This window comes from Salmo salar, chromosome 09, assembly GCF_965601325.2.
Source record: "Salmo salar chromosome 09, fSalSal1, whole genome shotgun sequence".
Lineage (NCBI taxonomy): Eukaryota > Metazoa > Chordata > Actinopteri > Salmoniformes > Salmonidae > Salmo > Salmo salar.
In genome coordinates this window covers 37,222,338-37,246,709 of record NC_138299.1, presented here as the reverse complement: position 1 = coordinate 37,246,709, position 24,372 = coordinate 37,222,338, and the positions used below count along the sequence as shown (strand labels likewise).

At 39.2% G+C, this 24,372-nt stretch overlaps 1 protein-coding gene across 1 annotated transcript in view; it reads left to right on the top strand.

The window, feature by feature from the left end:
* The first annotated feature begins 1,953 nt into the window (after positions 1–1,953).
* The window catches only part of LOC106611270 (endoribonuclease Dicer), a 77,235-nt gene continuing 54,816 nt past the window's right edge, over positions 1,954–24,372 (top strand). The window contains exons 1-3 of the mRNA XM_082955752.1: positions 1,954–2,145; positions 23,658–23,715; positions 23,848–23,915. The gene's annotated coding sequence lies outside the window, so the exon portion shown is untranslated. The remainder of the gene's footprint in view (positions 2,146–23,657; positions 23,716–23,847; positions 23,916–24,372) is intronic.

Below are 24,372 nucleotides of genomic sequence, written 5' to 3'. Positions count from 1 at the left end.
TGCCATTTGGTATGCAGGTGGTACATGGACCTACAGTTGCCCACCAAAACCCAACTAGTGTTATAGGAGCAATAAAGAAACCAGAGTGTTCAAATGTTTTGTTCCTAACATAGTCCTAAAGTGGGTTTCCTCAGACTAAGACAGGTGTTGTCATCAGGAGAAGCATCTACATTGCCCACCACTGATCTTAATATTGTTTCCATCTTAACTTTTTTATTATCAGGACATGTAAGGGTCTGAGTTACCTGGGCATACTGTTTGCCATGTTGGGTTTTCCAATCCTCCAGACACCATTTGTCTCAGAATTCACTGGCTGGTTCAGAGAGATCGATTAGGGGCCATCAGCAACAGTCACCTTCAACATGCAGTGTGCGTACAGATACATACACAGCAGTGGAGGCTTTTGAGGGGAGGACAGCTCATAATGGCTGGAACGGAATTGCAAACACATGGAAACCATATGTTTGACATATTTGATACCATTCCGCTCTAGCCATTATCACAAGCCAGTCTTCCCCAATTAAGATGCCACCTACCTTCTGTGATACACAGTAAATGGCAAAATAACAATGAGCATATTAATCAGGTAAGAACAGTTACTAAATGGTAATTATTGTGAGTTTCTGTAAGTGAAAACAACTTGGTGAACAAAAACTAAATATTTTAAATAATAAAGAAGGTACCTGTCTGTTTCAATACGTCAGTCGCAGTATGTGGAGTAATGGAACAAGAAGACCAGATTTATCAATCACACCACTCAATGAAAATGTATTAAATGTGCATTGGACCTTCTTTTGAGAGGTGGACCACACAGAAGGCTGTGGTTGTACTCAGGATACCTACAATCAGTGGTGCAACTTTCACTGTGGGTGGGTGATGGGGGACACCCCACATTCTGAAATTAGATGTTTATCCCCCCCAGTTTTATACTTGGAATGTGATACAAAACAAGGCAACGGTGTGCTTTAGGATCATGTGGACGCCTCCGAGCGGTCGGGTAGGCTGTTTGGAGTGTTTGTCCGGGGGGAAAAAAGGGAAAAGTCCCCCCTGCTTCTAATACCAAAGTTGCACTCCTGCCTACAATCAACACCTTAACACAACACAGAGACTTGATAGATAACTGTGAATGCACACTGATATTGGTGTGGGACTATGGAGAGCAGGAGCTCTGTCCTATCTCTCCATCTCCTGGCTGAAAAATTAACCACCATGGCGGTGGAAACAGGTAGATGTGTGGCACATCGTGACACCTGAAACCAATCAGAGAAGAAAAACTATTAATTCAAATGGACCAATCAGCTCACATTGTACAACCGCATGGCTACCATAATATAATTAAATTAATAGGCACCTTTACCCTGTTACACTACCTATTTCAGGGACTGGCATACTCATACAATATATGTGTACAAAAAAAAAAAGTAGGATTTATGTGATACTCAGTTGATGGATATAATATTTAAATTGTTTAAAAAATAACAAGTCAGTTCCTCTTCAGGCCTTGATGGTCACACACATCTCGTCTTGTCAAACCACTGATACAGTTATAATGTATATATTTCTATTTCTATTGTTTTTTATTACCATTTTCATGATTTTATTTCACTTAGTCCTGCATGATTTTCACTGTATCCTGCAATCACACCTGCAACCCTGTACATATGACTATTAAACACTGAATCTCCGAATGCCCCTAGGTGGAACACTGCTGTTGCCCTTTTGCTTAAAAACATTTTTTTCAAGCAGGCTTCAAAGTTGTGGAAACAAAATAACACAAATAAAGTTGGACAGCTCTTACAGTTTGAGTCAATATTATAGCTATTTTCCCTGTTTCTTTGTTATGCACAAATCTGAATTTGACATTTTCTTTAACATGAGGGGCCAATGTTGGGAGTGGGGGGGTCGTTTTATTTGCGTAGTTACTCTTTGGTTTTGAAGGGATTTGTATTCTCGACCACCACACGCACGTCATCTAGGCTACTTTACGCAAAAGTGTTGCATTTCGAAGGCCCAGGTGGAAGGAAGTCTTGACCGTGGTGGATTAGTTCCTGACAGCAGCAGCAGGAGGGAATGGTGGAAAGGGGTATCAGACGAAATAACAGGACAAATTCCTATCAAGACGGCCCAATAAAGAATATTTTATAGGTGAGGAAGTTTAACCGAAACACCCCGAATGCATGCTATTCCTTACTGGTGGCAATGTGCATGCCTTGTCACATCCATAATATAACTATGTTAACTAGCAAACTAGCTAGTTAGCATGGCTAACTTTGTTTCCACATGATTATTGTAGTTTTGCCATCTCCATTAGACGTCTCAGACAAAATAATTGTATATATATTTCTCTGTACTGTATCTATATTGATTCTAGTTAGTCAATCCGCCAGGTACTTACTACTTCGCTAGCCTGTGTCAAGTTCGGTAGCTAAGTTAGCTAGCTGCACGCGTGGGATTTTGACGTTATGTTTGACTAGAACGCCATTGCATCAGCTATAAACCCGTTTACTAGTTATCAAACGATCAAATAATAAACATATTGTATGATTTGTCATGTATTTAGACATTTCCCCAAGGTATACACGTGTTCTCGTGGACGTGGTTGTTTGCCACCAGCTTGTTGTAGCTAGCTAGTTAGCCAGTAGCCACCTGTGCTTAGCTAGCTTGCTAAATGCTACTGCATCAGCCAGTTTTGTTATCATTCACTCGCCAGTTAGCTATTTCCTTTCAATGAAAGGCCAATGTCGCCCTGAGGCCTAATTTAGAATAGCTAGTTCGCTAGTGTTTTTCCAAATGATTTCCCTAATTTCATGTCATAGTTTGGAATGTGTTGGTTAATGATTCTAAACGAAAGTCGTCAGTTGCTGGTGATGAGACTGTTGAGATAGTTAGTTAGCTACATTTATGCACAATTCATTATGTGCTATGTACACTTATGTTGATCAGTTAACTTTTGGAAAATCAGTGGACTGGTTATGATGGCTCATTCATTGATAAAAATGTCCCCAGTCATATTGCCACAATATGACTAGCTGAGGTTGTGGCATTGAGTAACACCGAATCAAGTCGTTTCACCACAGATAGGACCTAGTTACCAGTATATTTGGTTTCACTGTCTGATCAAAGAGTTCAGTTGCTCATGTCAATTTGACTTGTTTTTTTAAATCTATTTTATATACCACAGGCCTATACCCACCCCTGCTCAGTTTCAATATTAGCCCATGTTCCCGAATGTGTATGGTATGTGAAAGCATGTGCATGGGTTTTGAGGTGGTGGGGGTTGTCACGTCACCATTTCCCCACATATGCGTAGCAAATGTTTCTTCACACAAAACTGTTCTCTCTGTCTCTAACCCCAAATGTGAGTTGTGGCAGAGTAAGCATTAATACATTGTTTTGATGTATTTTTATTTTGTCATCCCAAATGGCACTTTATTCCCTACTATGTAGTGCACAACTTTTGACCAGGGCCCATAGGGTAGGGATGAGCTTTCCCAGGGTACTTAGGTACCAATACCATATGTTGATAGTTACCATATGGCCAAAACATAATTGAAAAAATAATTTCCTCTAAATTAAAGTAGAAAAAAATAAAATAAAACTACATTTATTCACAAACTGGCTAAACATTTCAAAATATTACATGGCCACCTTCAATTTAGAATTTATATCCATTTTAATGAACCATTTCATGCATTAGAGCCTTGAATTTGGACTCTGTTGTGACACTACAATTGTCAATATCAAGTTTTAATGATTCCCAAATAGACAATATATATTTTTTTACACATAATTTAGTTATATTTTTTATATCATTAATCATATTCTTGAATTTAAAATGAAAAACACATTTCCTTGGAGAATAATGATGATAACCAAGTGTCTCACAATTACATTTTGTCTAAGATTCACAGGCATTAAACTAAACCTAGATAAAAAGCAATTATCATACTGTATTATGTTACCTGCCTCATGCTTAACAATAATTAATGACACTTTCAGAAGTTTCTGACCACTGTAAAAATGCTTCTAAACATCAGTACTAAACCTCAATAATGGATCCTCATTAAATCATTTGAAGTGTACTCATTCCAATTTAGGGCTGGCCCCGAAATTGAGAGTCTTCTATTCTTTTGACCAATCGAAACAGGTGCTGTTAGATTACAATATAATTTTTCTGACCATTTGGGACAATGTAAACAACACTAAATCAGTTATAAGCGTACCAGAGAGTCTCTTGTAATGTTTTTTTGTTAATCCTTTATTACAACAAAGACTAAAAACAGTCGCATTAATTCGTGAATGGAATTACGTAATGAACGGTTTATTCATTGTGTAAGCTAATTTTTCAAGGCTTGCTTTATTTTATTTTAAAACATAAAATGCTTGATTGCATTTCAAATCATGAATGACTATTAGGCTGTGTGATTACATAAACGAATGATTGATACAGTAGCCTATATAGGTATTGAATTATAGGCCTAAGTTACGGTATTAAGACTAAACAGGATGCGCTCTTAGGCCTACAGCTCAATGGTGGTTATACTAGGCTGCTGTACTAAGCCGATTAATGACATGTATTATTATAATGAACAAAATAATTTTTGTAATAAGTAGATCAATAAAAAGGAGGGTTATTAGAAATATTTTTTGGACCATTTTGAACAGTTTAAATGACACGGAATCAGTAGGCTATTAAACACACACACTCAAACAGGCCACAGAAGCGGGATCTGTCTTATGTCTGTGTGTTTATATATACAGTTGAAGTCGGAAGGTTACATACACCTTAGCCAAATACGTTTAAACTCAGTTTTTCACAATTCCTGACATTTAATCCTAGTAAAAATTCCCTGTCTTAGGTCAGTTAGGATCACCACTTTATTTTAAGAATGTGAAATGTCAGAATAATAGTAGAGAGAATTATTTTTTTCAGCTTTTATTTCTTTCATCACATTCCCAGTGGGTCAGACATACAGTCAATCAGTATTTGGTAGCATTGCCTTTAAATTGTTTAACTTGGGTCAAACGTGTTGGGTAGCCTTCCTACAATAAGCTGGGTGAATTGTGGCCCATTCCTCCTGACAGAGCTGGTGTAACTGAGTCAGGTTTGTAGGCCTCCTTGCTCGCACACACTTTTTCAGTTCGGCCATTACATTTTTCTATGGGATTGGGCTTTGTGATGGCCACTCCAACACCTTGACTTTGTTGTCCTTAAGCCATTTTGCCACAACTTTGGAAGTATGCTTGGGGTCATTGTCCATTTGGAAGACCCATTTGCGACCAAGCTTTAACTTCCTGACTGATGTCTTGAGATGTTGCTTCAACATATCAACAAAGTTTTCCTTCTCATGCAGCCATCTATTTTGTGAAGTGCACCAGTCCCTTCTGCAGCAAAGCACGCCATTTTACATTTACATTTTTAGTCATTTAGCAGACACTCTTATCCAGAGCGACTTACAGTAGTGAATGCATACATTTCATACATTTTTCCTCCGTACTGGTCCCCCGTGGGAATCGAACCCGCAACCCTGGCATTGCAAAAACCATGCTCTTCCAACTGAGCCACACGGGACCACAACATGATGCTGCCACCCCCGTGCTTCACGGTTGGGATGGTGTTCTTTGGCTTGCAAGCCTCCCCCTTTTTCCTCCCAACATAATGATGGTCATTATGGCCAAACAGTTCTATTTTTGTTTCATCAGACCAGAGGACATTTCTCCAAAAAGCACAAACTTTTGTCCCCATGTGCAGTTGCAAACTGTAGTCTGGCTTTTCTTATGGCGGTTTTGGAGCAGTGGCTTCCTCCTTGCTGAGCGGCCTTTCAGGTTATGTCAATATAGGACTTGTTGTACCCTGGATATAGATAGATTTGTACCTGTTTCCTCCATCTTCAGAAGGTCCTTTTCTGTTGTTCTGGGATTGATTTGCACTTTTCGCACCAATGTATGTTCATTTCTAGGAGACAGAACACGTCTTCTTCCTGAGCGGTATGATGGCTGCGTGGTCCCATGGTGTTTATACTTGCATACTATTGTTTGTACAGATGAACATGGTACCTTCAGGCGTTTGAAAATTTCTCCCAAGGAGGAACCAGACTTGTGGAGGTCTACAATTTATTTTCTGAGGTCTTGGCTGATTTCTTTTGATTTTCACCTGATGTCAAGCAAAGAGGCACTGAGTTTGAAGGTAGGCCTTGAAATACATCCACAGGTACACCTCCAACTGACTCAAGTGATGTCAATTAGCCTATCAGAAGCTTCTAAAGCCATTACATAATTTTCTGGAAATTTCCAAGCAGTTTAAAGGCACAGTCAATTTAGTGTATGTAAACTTCTGACCCACTGGAATTGTGATACAGTGAATTATAAGTGAAATAATCTGTCTGTAAACAATTGTTGGAAAAGTTCCTTGTGTCATGCACAAAGTAGATGTCCTAACCGTCTTGCCAAAACTATAGATTGTTAACAAGAAATTTGTGGAGTGGTTGAAAAACGAGCTTTAATGACTCCAACTTAAGTTTGTAAACTTCCGACTTCCACTATATATTTATTTATTTATTTATTTATTTATTAGAGGTCGACCAATTATGATTTTTCAATACCGATACCGTTTATTGGAGGACCAAAAAAAGCCGGTACCGATTTAATCGTCCGATTTTAAAGATTTTTTTTTAAAAATGCATTTATTGAGTTGTAATAATAACAATTGCAACAATACTGAATGAACACTTATTTCAACTTTATACAATACTTCAATAAAATCAATTTAGCCTCAATTAAATAATGAAACATGTTCAATTTGGTTTAAATAATGCACAAACGAAGTGTTGGAGAAGAAAGTAAAAGTGCAATATGTGCCATGTAAGTAAGCTAATGTGTATATATATGGTTGATTTATAAAGCCAGGTACATTTAACAGTTAGGCTATTGATTACAGACTTTAATTAAGTTGGGTTTTTTTCTCCTCACTTTTCTTAGACAATAAGACAAGGTCTCCTCATTCTGCTGCTGCCTCCGCCGCATTGTTTTCAACAATATGCTGGTTAACTTTGCTATTTTGCGCATGGCAACATGGTCTAGGAAAAGGCGTCAATTCAACAGCGCACTGATGTGTTTCAGAACTCGGACAGCGACCACTATCCAACGCGGGAGAAAGCGCATTTGTTATAATATTTTTTTTTTTATTAGTGTTGCACCATTGTTATGTAATATAGCCATGCACAATTTCAGCAGCACGTCTTAGAGAGATGGACAGTGTCATCCCCACGGCCTCCACATTGGATCAGTCCACTCAGACAGGCGAGAATCAGACAGTTGTCTTGTATTTCCTCTGGTGTGACACTGTCTTCATGTCACACCAAGGGAAATAAAGCTGTCACACTGTTGGAAATCTCAGGCTGCATGGTCCCATTTGGGCCTAATTGTTAAGTAGGCCTTCAGTATGATTTTACAACATGTTTTCGTTGCTTTTTATACTTTAATTGTCAACAAATATTGTTTTCATATATACAGTCAAAAAGCATCACACCAAAAGACTAAGAAACTGACACCTTTTATGGCAATGGCAGAAAAGTGCAATATTTTGATAGATATTTCAGATTTTACAATCTGTTCAGGCCATGTGCTCCAGCCATGTCTTCTGTACTTCCTCATTGCAAGAGAACCCTCCCCAGTGCAATGGTGTCCAAATGCTGGGTCGTTATCTAATCCCATAATTGTCACACCGAGTGGACTTTGCTTTAGGGACAAAATGTAATCAATCAAAACTATTTGGAAATGTCATGAATAGACTTGGGGATTATTGTTTCTTGAAATAAACTTCTGTGTATTAACAAAAAGCATAGGTAAAGGGAAGTGTTGTTAATTTTTTCATTAATTTACTTAAGTTCAACGTTCCACACCTTTACCTCAGACAGTCACACCATTGGACAATTATCAAGTTTGGTTCAAAACTGTAAGAAAACATATAATACACTGCATGAATTTACTCATGATCAAAGTAAAAAATCAAACCCATTTAAAAAGATGGAGAACAAGCTATGAAGGCTAAATACTGGAGTTTTTGTGCTCGGTACAGCCAACTAGCGCAAAAATAATTTTGATATATTGTCAAAATGATGCGATATAGTCAAAAATAATATCCCGATATGTAACTGCAGTGTTTGAGACCACCTAAAGCGAGACCACCTAAACCTAAAGCGAGACCGATTCAAGACCAGAGCGAATTGAGTCAGTCAAGACCAAGACCGGAGGGGAGGTGATGGGTCCGAGACCACGAGTCAAGACCAGAAAAATGCGAGTCCATTTCAAGACCATGATTGTAATTTTATCAAATTGCTATCATAATAAGAGTTCAAAATGTCCAGTATTTCTGTGGTCATATTTCAGAACAACATCTGGATTCTTTAGACAGTTAGAAAAAAATGCATGCTGAGGGCAAGTAGACATAGATGGAAGGCAATTGCCATTCAACTGTATTAGGGCCATATTTTTGAGTGACAGTGGAATCAACCAATCACATTTTGACTTGTAATTTGTGGGAATGTTTTTACAAAAATGTATAGAAAATTCTGTCTTCTCGAAATCCAACAGGTCACTGAGCAGTAGTTTTACCACGGTTTTGCTAGCTAGCTTTTGTTGTAGTCTAGTTTGCAGCAGGTGTTAGATGTTGTTGCCAATTTGTTAGCTTCAAGTGATCATCATCTGGTGAGTAGGACTGCTTCTTTTTTTATTGCAGCTCGCTTAATGTTAGCTATCTCTTCCAAAATAACTTATGTTGGTTTAGATCACCTAAAGTTTAAATTAATGTGCTAACTTTTCTTTGTTGTAATGGGAAGTAATAGTTGTAAATTTTGATTGGGAAATGCTTGGCCTTTTATGTCTGAGTGAATGGGCTGCTTATCCTTTAACATCATGCTGTGTGTGACGGCTATCTTTCTATCAGCGCTATGTGTTTTACAAAAAGTGCAGTCTCCAACATAGAGTGCGCTGGTATTACAGTCGCTGTCCTTTCAGCGTCACAAGCTTGTCACACACATCCTTTTGATGTGCCACTTGTCACTTTTGGTGATAGTGTGATGGTGATGCTGTTAGGCTACCATAGGTTGTGTGGTTGTTGTCAACGTTATCCGTGTGAGTGCTATCGATGTGAGAGGCAGCCTGAAGCTCGGCTCAGTCTTCCGCCTGTTTATTTCATTTGAATGCATTTCAATTATGCTATGTCAGGGCTTGACATTTTTTTTTGCCACGTGTCCTTCAGACATATAGGACTGACAAGACAAAAAGGTGACTGAAAATGGTGTTGTGTAATGCAAGAAATCACTTCACAAAACAACATAAATTATTATCATTGGTATTGACAAAGGATGGCTGCTGCTGTCTGATACCATGTGTTATACAGTATCTTTTGCCTTGTGGCCTTAAGCAAGGCACTTAAACCTCTACCAAGTAAAATAGTGCACTGATAGGCTACTGTATAAAATACGTGGTCCGTCAACCCTCCATCTGGAGAGCTACTGGGTGTTCAGGCTTTTGATCAAACCCTGCTTGAACACACCAGAGTCAGCTTAAAACCTCTGGGATATGTGGGACGCTACCACCTCAACAACAGCCAGTGAAATTGCAGGGCGCCAAATTCAAAACAGAAATCTCATAATTAAAATTCCTCAAACATACAAGTATAATACACCATTTTAAAGATAAACTTCTTGTTAATCCAGCCACAGTGTCTGATTTCAAAAAGGCTTTGCAACGAAACCACACCATACGATTGTTAGGTCAGCACCTAGTCACAAAAAAAACATACAGCCATTTTCCAGCCAAAGAGAGGAGTCACAAAAAGCTGAAATAGAGAGAAAATTAATCACTGACCTTTGATGATCTTCATCAGATGGCACTCATAGGACTTCGTGTTACACAGTACATGTATGTTTTGTTCGATAAAGTTCATATTTATATCCAAAAATCTCAGTTTACATTGGCGCGTTATGTTCAGTAATGTTTTGCCTACAAAACATCCGGTGATTTTGCAGAGCCACATCAATTTACAGAAATACTCATCATAAACTTTGATGAAAGATACAAGTTCTATGCATAGGATTATATATAAACTTCTCCTTAACCTGTTATGGCTAGGGGGCAGTATTTTCACGGCTGGATAAAAAACGTACCTGATTTAATCTGGTTACTACTCCTGCCCAGTAACTAGAATATGCATATAATTATTGGCTTTGGATAGAAAACACTCCAAAGTTTCTAAAACTGTTTGAATGGTGTCTGTGAGTATAACAGAACTCAAATGGCAGGTCAAAACCTGAGAGATTCCTTTACAGGATTGGCCTGTCTGACCATTTCTTGAACTTCTTTGCCATCTCTATCTTTTACAAAGGATCTCTGCTCTAACGTGACACTTCCTACGTCTTCCATGGGCGCTCAGAGCCCGGGAAAAACCTGAATGTCGTCATCCCAGCCCCAGGCTGAAACACATTATCGCCTTTCTCAAGTGGCCGATCAAGGGACTGTGGGCTTAGGCGCGTGCCCTGGCCCCCCCCGTCTTTGTTATTTTTTTCCTCTGTTTGCCGAAAAGGAGATTCCCGGTCGGAATATTATCGCTTTTTTACGAGATAAATTGCATAAAAATTGATTTTAAACAGCGGTTGACATGCTTCGAAGTACGGTAATGGAATATTTAGACATTTTTTGTCACGAATTGCGCCATGCGCGGGACCCTGATTTACCATTTCGGATAGTGTCTGGGACGCACGAACAAAACGCCGCTATTCGGATATAACGATGGATTATTTTGGACCAAACCAACATTTGTTATTGAAGTAGCAGTCCATGGAGTGCATTCTGACGAAGACAACAAAAGGTAATCAAACGTTTATAATAGTAAATCTGATATTGGTGAGTGCTAAACTTGCCGGGTGTCTAAATAGCTAGCCCGTGATGGCTGGGCTATGTACTTAGAATATTGCAAAATGTGCTTTCACCAAAAAGCTATTTTAAAATCGGACATATCGAGTGCATAGAGGAGTTCTGTATCTATAATTCTTAAAATAATTGTTATGCTTTTTGTGAACGTTTATCGTGAGTAATTTAGTAAATTGTTAGCGAATTCCCCGGAACTTTGCGGGGGGTATGCTAGTTCTGAACGTCACATGCTAATGTAAAAAGCTGTTTTTTGATATAAATATGAACTTGATTGAACAAAACATGCATGTATTGTATAACATAATGTCCTAGGTGTGTCATCTGATGAAGATCATCAAAGGTTAGTGCTGCATTTAGCTGTCTTCTGGGTTTTTGTGACATTATATGCTAGCTTGAAAAATGGGTGTCTGATTATTTCTGGCTTGGTACTCTGCTGACATAATCTAATGTTTTGCTTTCGCTGTAAAGCCTTTTTGAAATCGGACAGTGTGGTTAGATAAAGGAGAGTCTTGTCTTTAAAATGCTGTGAAATAGTCATATGTTTGAAAAATTGAAGTTTTTGTATTTTTGAGGAATTTGTATTTCGCGCCACGCCTATCATTGGATATTGGAGCAGGTGTTCCGCTAGCGGAACGTCTAGATGTAAGAGGTTAACCTCCCTGGGCAAGGTCAACAGCCAGTGGAATCGCGTGGCGTGAAATACAAATACCTCATAAATGCTATAACTTTCATTTCTCAAACATATGACTATTTTACACCATTTTAAAGACAAGACTCTCGTTAATCTAACCACATTGTCCAATTTCAAAAAGGCTTTACAGCGAAAGCAAAACATTACATTATGTCAGGAGAGTACCCTGCCAAAAATAATCACACAGCCATTTTCAAAGCAAGCATATATGTCACAAAAACCAAAACCACAGCTAAATGCAGCACTAACCTTTGATCTTCATCAGATGACACTCCTAGGACATTATGTTATACAATGTTTTGTTCAATTAAGTTCATATTTATATCAAAAACCAGCCTTTTCATTAGCATGTGATGTTCAGAACTAGCATACCCACCGCAAACTTCCGGTGAATTAGTAAATTACTCACGATAAACGTTCACAAAAAACATAACAATTATTTTAAGAATTATAGATACAGAACTCCTCTATGCACTCGATATGTCCGATTTTAAAATAGCTTTTCGGTGAAAGCACATTTTGCAATATTCTCAGTAGATAGCCCAGCCATCACGGCTAGCCATTTAGACACCGACCAAGTTTAGCCCTGACCAAATTCCGATTTACTATTACAAAAGTTTGATTACCTTTGATGTTCTTCGTTAGAAGGCACTCCCAGGACTGCTACTTCAATAACAAATGTTGGTTTGGTTCAAAATAATCCATAGTTATATCCAAACAGCGGCGTTTTGTTCGTGCGTTCAAGACACTATCCGAAATGGTAAATAAGGGTCACGAGCATGGCGCAATTCGTGACAAAAGATTTCTAAATATTCCATTACCCTACTTCGAAGCATGTCAACCGCTGTTTAAAATCAATTTTTATGCCTATTTTCTCGTAAAAAAGCGATAATATTCCGACCGGGAATCTGCGTTTAGGTAAACAGACGAAAGAAAACAAAGCATTCTGTCGACGCGGGCACGAGCCTGAGTCTCACAGTACTGTAACCAGCCACTACCCAAACGCGCTACTTTTTTTCAGCCAGAGGCTGCAAAGCCACGATTCAGCTTTTTGCCGCCTTCTGAGAGCCCATGGGAGCCGTAGGAAGTGTCACGTAACAGCAGAGATCCTCTGTAATGGATAGAGATAATGAAGAAGGGCAAGAAATTGTCAGACAGGGCACTTCCTGCATGGAATCTTCTCAGGTTTTGGCCTGCCAAATGAGTTCTGTTATACTCACAGACACCATTCAAACAGTTTTAGAAACTTTGGAGTGTTTTCTATCCAAAGCCAATAATTATATGCATATTCTAGTTTCTGGGCAGGAGTAATAATCAGATTAAATCGGGTACGTTTTTTTATCCGGCTGTGAAAATACTGCCCCCTAGCCATAACAGGTTAACTAGCGAGAGAACTAGCCAAACTACACTATGTTTTGAATTGGCTATCTAGTTAGTTTGAATGTCATTATTATACCTCTCTGTCTCTCCCCCCGGCAAGGGCCTACTGGTACACGCTGGTGAATCACACACCATGACTTTTCCAGGATTTTAATTGCTGACCAAAAATGAACTATAATTGTTGAAGTAACTTGCTAGCTAGCAATGAATATCAACAAATGAGGCTTTAATCTCAAAAACGTGTCTAGTAACTGCATGATTGAAAGACCGCTTGTGCCTGTCAATGCAGGCCTACAATAATTCTACTCCAACGCGCACTGCAGAGATTGGGAGGACAGTGTGCAACAAATTGCATCCGGAGGACACTGATCCAGTTCGGATCGGAGTAGCCTAATTGTTTGATATTGCGATTTTTGCGGGATTCTGACAACTTAAATCTATATTTTTGTTGTCCGATAATTTAAAAAAAAATTCCCCAGGCAAGCGGACAAGCGCTGATGTCGAGCCCTTTTATATTTGTTATTTTTGATATTTTTGAGTTTGGTACAATGTGTTGAAAGATTTTTTTTTCCCCCACTGAAGGCCACGGTTCACCACTGAGCAAACATGTCTATAATAGATATAAAGACTGTTATAATCCCGTCCCCCCCTTACCAATAGTGAGCGTGCAACTTTCAAACAATTCCCCCCGTTTCCCCTTCCTAATAGTGAGCGCGCAACTTTCAAACAATTCCCCCGTCTCCCCTTACTACTAGGGAGTGCGCAACTTTCAAACAATTCCCCCCACTCTTCCCTACCAGCGAATCAAGGAAATTCTAACGAGCATGACAAAGTTTAAAGATATTTTTTTACGAACGTGAAGAACAGTAATGTTAAGAGTAAAGTAGGAGCCCCAGGTTTCAACTAGGCGATAAGATAGTTTCATGAAAGGAGTGTATACAATGCCTTGCAAAAGTATTCACCCCCTTGGTGTTTTTCCTATTTTGTTGCATTACAACCTGTAATTTAAATTGATTTTTATTTGGATTTCATGTAATGGACATACACAAAATAGTCCAAATTGGTGAAGTGAAATGAAAACAATTACTTGTTAAAAAAAAAAAGAGAAGTGGTGCGTGCATATGTATTCGCCCCTTTTGCTATGAAGCCCCTAAATAAGTTCTGGTGCAACCAATTACCTTCAGAAGTCACATAATTAGTTTAATAAAGTCCACCTGTGTGCAATCTGTCACATTATCTCAGTATATTTACACCAGTTCTGAAAAGCCCCAGAGTGTGCAACACCACTAAGCAAGGGGCACCGCCAAGCAAGCGGCACCATGAAGACCAAGGAGCTCTCCAAACAGGTCAGGGACAAAGTTGTGGAGACGTACAGATCAGGGTTGGGTTATAAAAAAATATCTGAAACTTTGAACATCCCACGGAGCGCCATTAAATCCATTTATTAAAAATTGGAAATAATATGGCACCACAATAAGCCTGCCAAGAGAGGGCCGCCCACCAAAACTCATGGACCAGGCAAGGAGGGCATTAATCAGAGAGGCAACAAGGAGACTAAAGATAACCCTGAAGGAGCTGCAAAGCTCCACAGTGGAGATTGGAGTGTCTGTCCATAAGACCACTTTAAGCCGTGCACTCCACAGAGCTGGGCTTTACGGAAGAGTGGACAGAAAAAAGCCATTGCTTAAAGAAAAAAATAAGCAAACACGTTTGATGTTCGCCAAAAGGCATATGGGAGACTCTCCATACATATGGAAAAAGGTACTCTGATCAGATGAGACTAAAATTGAGCTTTTTGCCATCAAGGAAAATGTTGTGTATGGCGCAAACCCAACACCTCTCATCACCCCGAGAAAACCATCCCATTTTCCATCGGCAGGGACTGGGAAACGGGTCAGAATTGAAGGAATAATGGATGGCGTTAAATACAGGGAAATTCTTGCGGGAAACCTGTTTCAGTCTTCCAGAGATTTGAGACTGGGACGGAGGTTCACCTTCCAGCAGGACAATGACCCTAAGCATGATGTGCAAGTAAAGATACTGGGGTGCAATTAAAAAAATAAAATAAAATAAAAACAATATGGGGAGGAGGTAGTTGGGTGGGTTATTTACAGATGGGCTGTGTACAGGTGCAGTGATTGGTAAGCTGCTCTGACAGCTGATGCTTATAGTTAGTGAGGGAGATATGTCTCCAGCTTCATTGACTTTTGCAATTCGTTCCAGTCATTGGCAGCAGAGAACTGGAAGGAAAGGCAGCCAAGGGAGGTGTTGGATTTGGGATGACCAGTGAAATATACCTGGAGTGTGTGCTATGGGTGGGTGTTGCTATGGTGACCAGTGAGCTGAGAAGGCGGGGCTTTGCCTAGCAAAGACTTATAGATGACCTGGAGCCTGTGGGTTTGGCGACGGATATGTAGCGAGGGCCAGCCAACGAGAGCATACAGGTCGCAGTGGTGGGTAGTATATGGGGCTTTAGTGACAAAACGGATGGCTCTATGATAGACTACATCCAATTTTCTGAGTAGGGTGTTGGAGGCTATTTTGTAAATTACATCGCCTGAAGTCGAGGATCGTTAGGATTGTCAGTTTTACGAGGGTATGTTTGGCAGCATGAGTGAAGGATGCTTTGTTGCGAAATAGGAAGCCGATTCTAGATTACATTTTGGATTGGAGATGCTTAACCTGTTAGGGCTAGGGGGCAGCATTTGCACGTCTGGATAAAAAAATGTACCCGATTTAATCTGATTAGTACTCCTGCCCAGAAACTAGAATATGCATATAATTATTAGCTTTGGATAGAAAACACTCCAAAGTTTCTAAAACTGTTTGAATGGTGTCTGTGCGTATAACAGAACTCATTTGGCAGGCAAAACCTTGAGACATTTTCTGACAGGAAGTGGATACCTGATGTGTTGTATTACCTTTAAACCTATCCCATTGAAAAACACAGGGGCTGAGGAATATTTTGGCACTTCCTATTGCTTCCACTAGATGTCACCAGCCTTTACAAAGTGTTTTGAGTCTTCTGGAGGGAGATCTGACCGAACAAGAGCCATGGAACGATGATGTCCCATTAGACACCTGGCGCGCGAGTTCATGTTGGGTACCCTCGTTCCAATACGTTATAAAAGAGTATGCATTCGTCCACCTTGAATATTATTCATGTTCTGGTTAAAAAAGGCCCTAATGATTTATGCTATACAACGTTTGACATGTTTGAACGAACGTAAATATATTTTTTCCCCTCGTTCATGACGAGAAGTCCGGCTGGCTTAGATCATGTGCTAACAAGACGGAGATTTTTGGACATAAATGATGAGCTTTTTTGAACAAAACTACATTCGTTATGGACCTGTGATACCTGGAAGTGACATCTGATGAAGAGAATCAAAGGTAATGGATTATTTACATAGTATTTTCGATTTTAGATCTCCCCAACATGACGTCTAGTCTGTATCACAACGCGTATTTTTCTGGGCGCAGTGCTCAGATTATTGCAAAGTGTGATTTCCCAGTAAGGTTATTTTTAAATCTGGCAAGTTGATTGCGTTCAAGAGATGTAAATCTATAATTCTTTAAATGACAATATAATATTTTACCAATGTTTTCTAATTTTAATTATTTAATTTGTGACGCTGACTTGACTGCCGGTTATTGGAGGGAAACGATTTCCTCAACGTCAATGCCATAGTAAAACGCTGTTTTTGGATATAAATATGAACTTGATAGAACTAAAAATGCATGCATTGTCTAACATAATGTCCTAGGAGTGTCATCTGATGGAGATTGTAAAAGGTTAGTGCATCATTTTAGCTGGTTTTATGGTTTTGGTGACCCTGTCTTTGACTTGACAAAACATTACACACAACTCTTGTAAATGTACTGTCCCAACATACTCTAAATTTATGCTTTCGCCGTAAAACCTTTTTGAAATCGTAAAACGTGGTTAGATTAAGGAGATGTTTATCTTTCAAAGGGTGTAAAATAGTTGTAAGTTTGAAAAATTTGAATTTTGACATTTATTTGGATTCAAATTTGCCGCTCTTGAAATGCACCTGCTGTTGATGGAGTGCACCACGGGTGGCACGCTAGCGTCCCACCTAGCCCATAGAGGTTAATGTTGTTGAGAGTTTACTGTCCAACCAGACACCTAGGTACATTGGTTCTAGAGGTCGACCGATTATGATTTTCACCGCCGATACCGATTATTGGAGGACCAAAAAAGCCGATACCGATTAATCGGCCAATTAACCTGTTATGGCTAGGGGGCAGTATTTTCACGGACGGATAAAAAACGTACCCGATTTAATCTGATTAGTACTCCTGCCCAGAAACTAGAATATGCATATAATTATTAGCTTTGGATAGAAAACACTCCAAAGTTTCTAAAACTGTTTGAATGGTGTCTGTGAGTATAACAGAACTAATTTGGCAGGCCAAAACCTGAGAAGATTCTGTACAGGAAGTACCCTGTCTGACCATTTCTTGGCCTTGTTGATTATCTCTATCTATTACAGGGGATCTCTGCTCTTACGTGACACTTTCTACGGCTCACATGGACTCTGAGAAGGCGGCAAAATGCTGAATCGTGGCTTTGCAGGCTCTGGCTGAAACAAAGTAGCGCGTTTGGATAGTGGCTGGTTACAGTACTGTGAGACTCAGGCTCGTGCCCGCGTCGACCGAAAGCTTTGTTTTCTTTCCTCTGTTTAGCTAAACGGAGATTCCCGGTCGGAATATTATCGCTTTTTTACGAGAAAAATGGCATAAAAATGGATTTTAAACAGCGGTTGACATGCTTCGAAGTACGGTAATGGAATATTTAGAAATCTTTTGTCACGAATTGCGCCATGCTCGCGACCCTGATTTACCATTTCGGATAGTGTCTTGGAACGCACGAACAAAACGCCGCAATTTGGATATAACGATGGATTATTTTGGACCAAACCAACATTTGTTATTGAAATGGCAGTCCTGGGAGTGCATTCTGACGAAGACAACAAAGGTAATGAAACTTTTGTAATAGTAAATCGGAGTTTGATCAGGGCTAAACTTGGTCGGTGTCTAAATGGCTAGCCGTGATGGCTGGGCTATCTACTGAGAATATTGCTAAATGTGCTTTCACCGAAAAGCTATTTTAAAATCGGACATATCGAGTGCATAGAGGAGTTCTGTATCTATAATTCTTAAAATAATGATGTTTTTTGTGAACGTTTATCGTGAGTAATTTTGTAAATTCACCGGATGTTTGCGGGGGGTATGCTAGTTCTGAACGTCACATGCTAATGTAAAAAAGCTGTTTTTTTATATAAATATGAACTTGATTGAACAAAACATGCATGCATTGTATAACATAATGTCCTAGGGTTGTCATCTGATGAAGATCATCAAAGGTTAGTGCTGCATTTAGCTGTGGTTTTGTTTTTTGTGACATTATATGCTAGCTTGAAAAATGGGTGTCTGATTATTTCTGGCTGGGTACTCTGCTGACATAATCTGTTTTGCTTTCGTTGTAAAGCCTTTTTGAAATCGGACAGTGTGGTTAGATTAACGAGAGTCTTGTCTTTAAAATGCTGTAAAATAGTCATATGTTTGAAAAATGGAAGTTTTCGGATGTTAGAGGAATTTGTATTTCGCGCCACGCCCATCATTGGATATTGGAGCAGGTGTTCCGCTAGCGGAACGTCTAGATGTAAGAGGTTAAAATAAATCAAAATCAAAAATGTTTTTTTAACATTTTTTTGGTTTATTTGTAATAATGACAATTACAACAATACTGAATGAACACTTATTTTAACTTAATATAATGCACCAATAAAATCAATTTAGCCTCAAATAAATAATGAAACATGTTCAATTTGGTTTAAATAATGCAAAAACAAAGTGTTGGAGAAGAACGTAAAAATGCAATATGTGCCATGTAAGAAAGCTAACGTTTAAGTTCCTTGCTCAGAACATGAGAACATATGAAAGCTTGTGGTTCCTTTTAACATGAGTCTTCAATATTCCCAGGTAAGAAGTTTTAGGTTGTAGTTATTATAGGAATTATAGGACTATTTCTCTCTATACGATTTGTATTTCATATACCTTTGACTATTGGATGTTCTTATAGTGACTTTATTATTGCCAGTGTAACGGTATAGCTTCCGTCCCTCTCCTCGCTCCTACCTGGGCTCGAACCAGGAACACATCGACAACAGCCACCCTCGAAGCAGCGTTACCCATGCAGAGCAAGGGGAACAACCACTCCAAGTCTAAGAGCGAGTGACGTTTGAAACGCTATTAGCGCGCACCTGGCTAACTAGCTAGCCATTTCACATCGGTTACACCAGCGGTCCCCAACCTTTTTTAGGCCACGGACCGGTTTAATGTCAGACAATATTTTCACGGACCGGCGGATAAAGGACCACCGCTCAGTCAGACTGCTCTATCAAATCATAGACTTAATTATAATATAATAAACACACAGAAATACGAGCCTTAGGTCATTAATATGGTCGAATCCGGAAACTATCATCTCAAACGTTTTTCTTTCAGTGAAATACGGAACCGTTCCGTATTTTATCTAACGGGTGGCATCCCTAAGTCTAAATATTCCTGTTACATTGCACAGCCTTCTATGTTATGTCATAATTACGTAACATTCTGGCAAATTAGTTCGCAACGAGCCAGGCAGCCCAAACTGTTGCATATACCCTGACTCTACGTGCAATGAACGCAAGAGAAGTGACACAATTTCACCTGGTTAGTATTGCCTGCTAACCTGGATTTCTTTTAGCTAAATATGCAGGTTTAAAAATATATACTTCTGTGTATTGATTTTAAGAAAGGCATTGATGTTTATGGTTAGATACATTCGTGCATGCGCTTTTGTTAAATCATCCCCCTTTTGGCGAAGTCGGCTGTCTTTGTTAGGAAGAAATAGTCTTCACTGTTTGCAACGAGCCAGGCGGCCCAAACTGCTGCATATACCCTGACTGTTGCAAGAGAAGTGACACATTTTCCCTAGTTAAAAGAAATTCATGTTAGCAGGCAATATTAACTAAATATGCAGGTTTAAAAATATATACTTGTGTATTGATTTTAAGAAAGGCATTGATGTTTATGGTTAGGTACACGTTGAAGCAACGTGTACCTAAGCGATTATATGCAACGCAGGACAGGCTAGATAAACTAGTAATATCATCAACCATGTGTATTTAACTAGTGACTATGACTGATTGTTTTTTATAAGATAAGTTTAATGCTAGCTAGCAACTTACCTTTGCTTCTTACTGCATTCGCGTAACAGGCAGGCTCCTCGTGGGGTGCAATGTAAAGCAGGTGGTTAGAGCGTTGGACTAGTTAACCGTAAGGTTGCAAGATTGAATCCCCGAGCTGACAAGGTAAAAATCTGTTGTTCTGCCCCTGAACAAGGCAGTTAACCCACCGTTCCTAGGCTGTCATTGAAAATAAAAATGTGTTCTTAACTGACTTGCCTAGTTAAATAAAGGTGTAAAAAAAAAAAACGGCCTAATCGGGATCCAAAAATAACGATTTCCGATTGTTATGAAAACTTGAAATCGGCCCGAATTAATCGGCCATTCCGATTAATCGGTCGCCTTCTAATTGGTTCCTCCTTTAAAGTAGTCATACTGCGGCACACTTAAAGGCGTGCTGCCTCAGCATTCTGTGACACGTCATTTATTTCTCAGCCATTTTTTTTCTGTTACTTCAAGTTATTGCTAGTTTGACCACCAGAGGGCATCTTTGAGAAGCATTTGATTGTATTCCGTATTGGCATTACCAGAGAATTTAAAACCTTTTTTGTAATAACATAGTATATGGGATTGATTTTAAGAAATTTGGCTTAATTCATTTGATTAATATTATGGTGTTTCTATTCAGAGAAAAAGGAAAAAACGAAACCCTCACGATTTCTATGGCGCTGTACAACGTGACGTCAGGAGTAGGCTACAGGATCAGAGGATTCTAAGTTGTTTGCCTTCATTAGCCAACTTTGTTCCAATATTTCTGTAAATCAGTGATATTTATTCCCATAGTAATTCGTTATAGAATGGATCCATAACTAAATCAACATCTTCATTTTGAGAGTATTTTTTTTTTAATCCTTATTTTTTTAACAAAATAAGTTTTTGTTTATTAGGTTACTGTGCAGTCGGCAATAAATACTGTAGTAAACATGGGAAAGTGCCTAATTCCTTACATAAGGGAGAGCATGCCATAGGGGTAGCCAGGTGGAAAGCATGGCTGGCCGTAGAAAAATGCTTATTGAAATTCTCGATTATCGAAGATTTACCGGTGGTGACAGTGTTTCCTAGCCTCAGTGCAGTGGGCAGCTGGGAGGAGGTGCTCTTATTCTCCATGGATTTAACAGTGTCCCAAAACTTTTTGGAATTAGTGCTCCAGGATGCAAATTTCTGTTTGAAAAGGCTAGCCTAAGCTTTCCTAACTGACTGTGTATATTGGTTCCTGACTTCCCTGAAAAGTTGCATATCGCGGGGGCTATTCGATGCTGATGCCGTACGCCACAGGATGCCTGGTTCTATCAGCTTACTGTTTGATGAAATAACACGCGTGACTCGAGGGAGCCAGAGATCTAGATAACCAGAAGAAGAAAAAAACGTACCCTGACCCAACTATTCTCCTCCTGCTGGCTTTCGCATGTTCTGCCATTACTCTCCTGAAGTTGCTGGTAATAGGCTATATGGGGAGTTGGCAACCTTTCTCATGTGGAATGCCAATTTGTATGACCATTTCTACCGATCTGCGTGCCAGTTCTGGTTTTCATATGCACATTTTCGTGGAACAGTTTCATTTCATATATAATAACGTCTTATCTCAAAATCAATGTCGCGTGGTTAATCAAATTTCTCTCCAAATCTAACTGAAAATTATCAACCTAAAAAGTAACTTCTATTGCCGTTGCCAAATATGTAAAAATAGCCTACAAAAAGGCAACAAATAAACATTGCAGCCTGCAGGTAGGAAATATCCTGATAGTTATTACTTTTTTAAAATCCTATAAATCACATTGGCTACACATGGCTTTTCTGCAAGGAACTTGGAACATTGTATCAACTATTAACTTCAGTTGGCCTCAAGCTTGCACTAGCAAACTTGCAACATTGTATAAAGTATCCTGGGCCCTCAGTTTCCTGCTCCAGTGAGCTTGGGACAGACACAGCTGTAGGCTATTTGCGCAAGGGATAAGAAGCAGAGCTTGACTTTGGCAAGAGCTCACCAGAGTGGAGCATCTCAAATGTTCTACTGTTTGAGCTCCTGTTCTTCTTATAGAATATTAGCACAAAAGTATTGTGGAGCTCCTGTACCTATATATATAAACAGTACCAGCACCCAAGTCAAGCACTGATAAGAAGTAATCAGGTAGGCCTGTTTTATTACGTTTCTACTGGATCACACAGAGTGGTTATCGAAAGGGAGAGGGCTGGAAAGATTTTTCCGATAAATTGAGGTACTATTGTCATTCTCAACGGATGTAAAAACATCGTTTGTTTGCTTGCTTTTTGAGGTGAAGAAAACATTACTTTGAGAAGCTCCACAGCTTAACGTACCATTTGGTATGGTACGTTAAGCTAATCAAAAATACTATCAGATACCCAAATTGACACATTTTATATGCAAAGGTGTCATCCAAAGGTGGCTACTTTGATAAATCTCAAATATAAAATATATTTTGATTTGTTGAACACTTTTTTTGGTTGCAACATGATTCCATATGTGTTATTTCATAGTTTTGATGTCTTCACTATTCTACAATGTAGAAAATAGTTCGAATAAAGAAAAACCCTTGAATGAGTAGGTGTTCTACAAAATTTTGACCGGTAGTGTACTTATGTGTAATCAGGTGCTCGTCCTTACTCAACATTGACAGGAGCGCACCAAACAAGACACTGACTAAATTGAATTGACTTAACTTTGTGCGCTCTGCGAACAATGTGTCAATTCCGAGAATGAGAATGGTAAGACTGGAATAATAATATATTGAATGCATTAACATAAATCACCATAACCTTTTTCAGATTAATTCACTGAGATGGGGTGCAGATAGATAGATATATATACTACTGCTCGACTAAAAAGATCTAGGTCGACCAACAGCCAATCGACCAGTAGACTAATTGGGGTTAGGCCTAATATAATTGTTTATTTTATTTATATATGCTTGTATGTTCTCTCTCAGCATGGCGTCAGAGACACTGGCACACCATCCCATTCCCTAAGTAGTGTACTACCTTTGACCAGGGCCCATGGGGGCTCTGGTCAAAAGTAGTGCACTATATATGGAATAGAGTGCCATTTGGGATGCAGTCAGCGAGAGGGAGCCAACCGCCTTTTAACTAACAGCAAATGTGATCACTCTATAAAAATGAGGGCTTGTGCTGGCTGAGCAGAAATTACTGCTGGGATTGGTTGCAGCTGTGTTGAGCTGTGGTAGTCAGGGCAGGCGTGGGGTCTTAATTTTAGGGCGGCAACAATGTGTTGAAAAGCTAGTGTCCATCCAGAATTTAGATTCCCCCACCGCCCTCCTTACTCCACTCCCCTCCGGCCCACACCAGAGAACTCTCCCATTTCCTCCCATCAAGATGTCTGTGCTCTCATGTATTTTCCCTTTCTGTCTGTGATTTCTGTTTAGGAAGGAAGAATCTTCAGCTTCTCAAGCCCTGCCATTACAGCCAGTCAACTGCATAGAGGTAAAATACATTTTACCATAAGCCTGACATATGATAGTTATCTAGGAAACAACAGTTTCATTTGCTTTTGTGCAATAGGTCTATCAATGGGTTTGATGTTAAGGGGGTTGTGTTGTGTGTTTCTCTGTACAGCTCCTCTAGTTGAGATGAAGCCTAGAAGAAGTCCTGCCTGGCCCATCACAGAGTCTATGCCGCTACTTGTAAGTATACATTTCACTTGTGTGAATATGATGTTTGTTATTGATCATGTCTTGTCAAAAATATTAGTAATTATTGTATTACTGGGAACATCATGCTGTCTGTTGCTTCCTGAACCAGTTAGATTAAATGATTTATTATTGGTCATGTCATTCAATAATATTAGCAATTATTGTATTAGGGCAATTCCATGGTGACAGTGATGCTGAGACTCAGCTTTTTCACTATACAATGTATGTCAAACAAAAACCATTTATTTCAAAGTTTAACAAACCATACAACTCTATGCACAAGGACTACTTTTAACAATTTCCACTGACATTTTTACAAAAACAGTGCAGATGCAAAGTTTGCTAACAGAATGATGGCACAAACAGCTCCAACCGTCATTCTGTTACTGAAGTTTGCATCTGCACTAAGTCTGCATCACTCTGTTACTGTGGAATTGCCCATAATTAG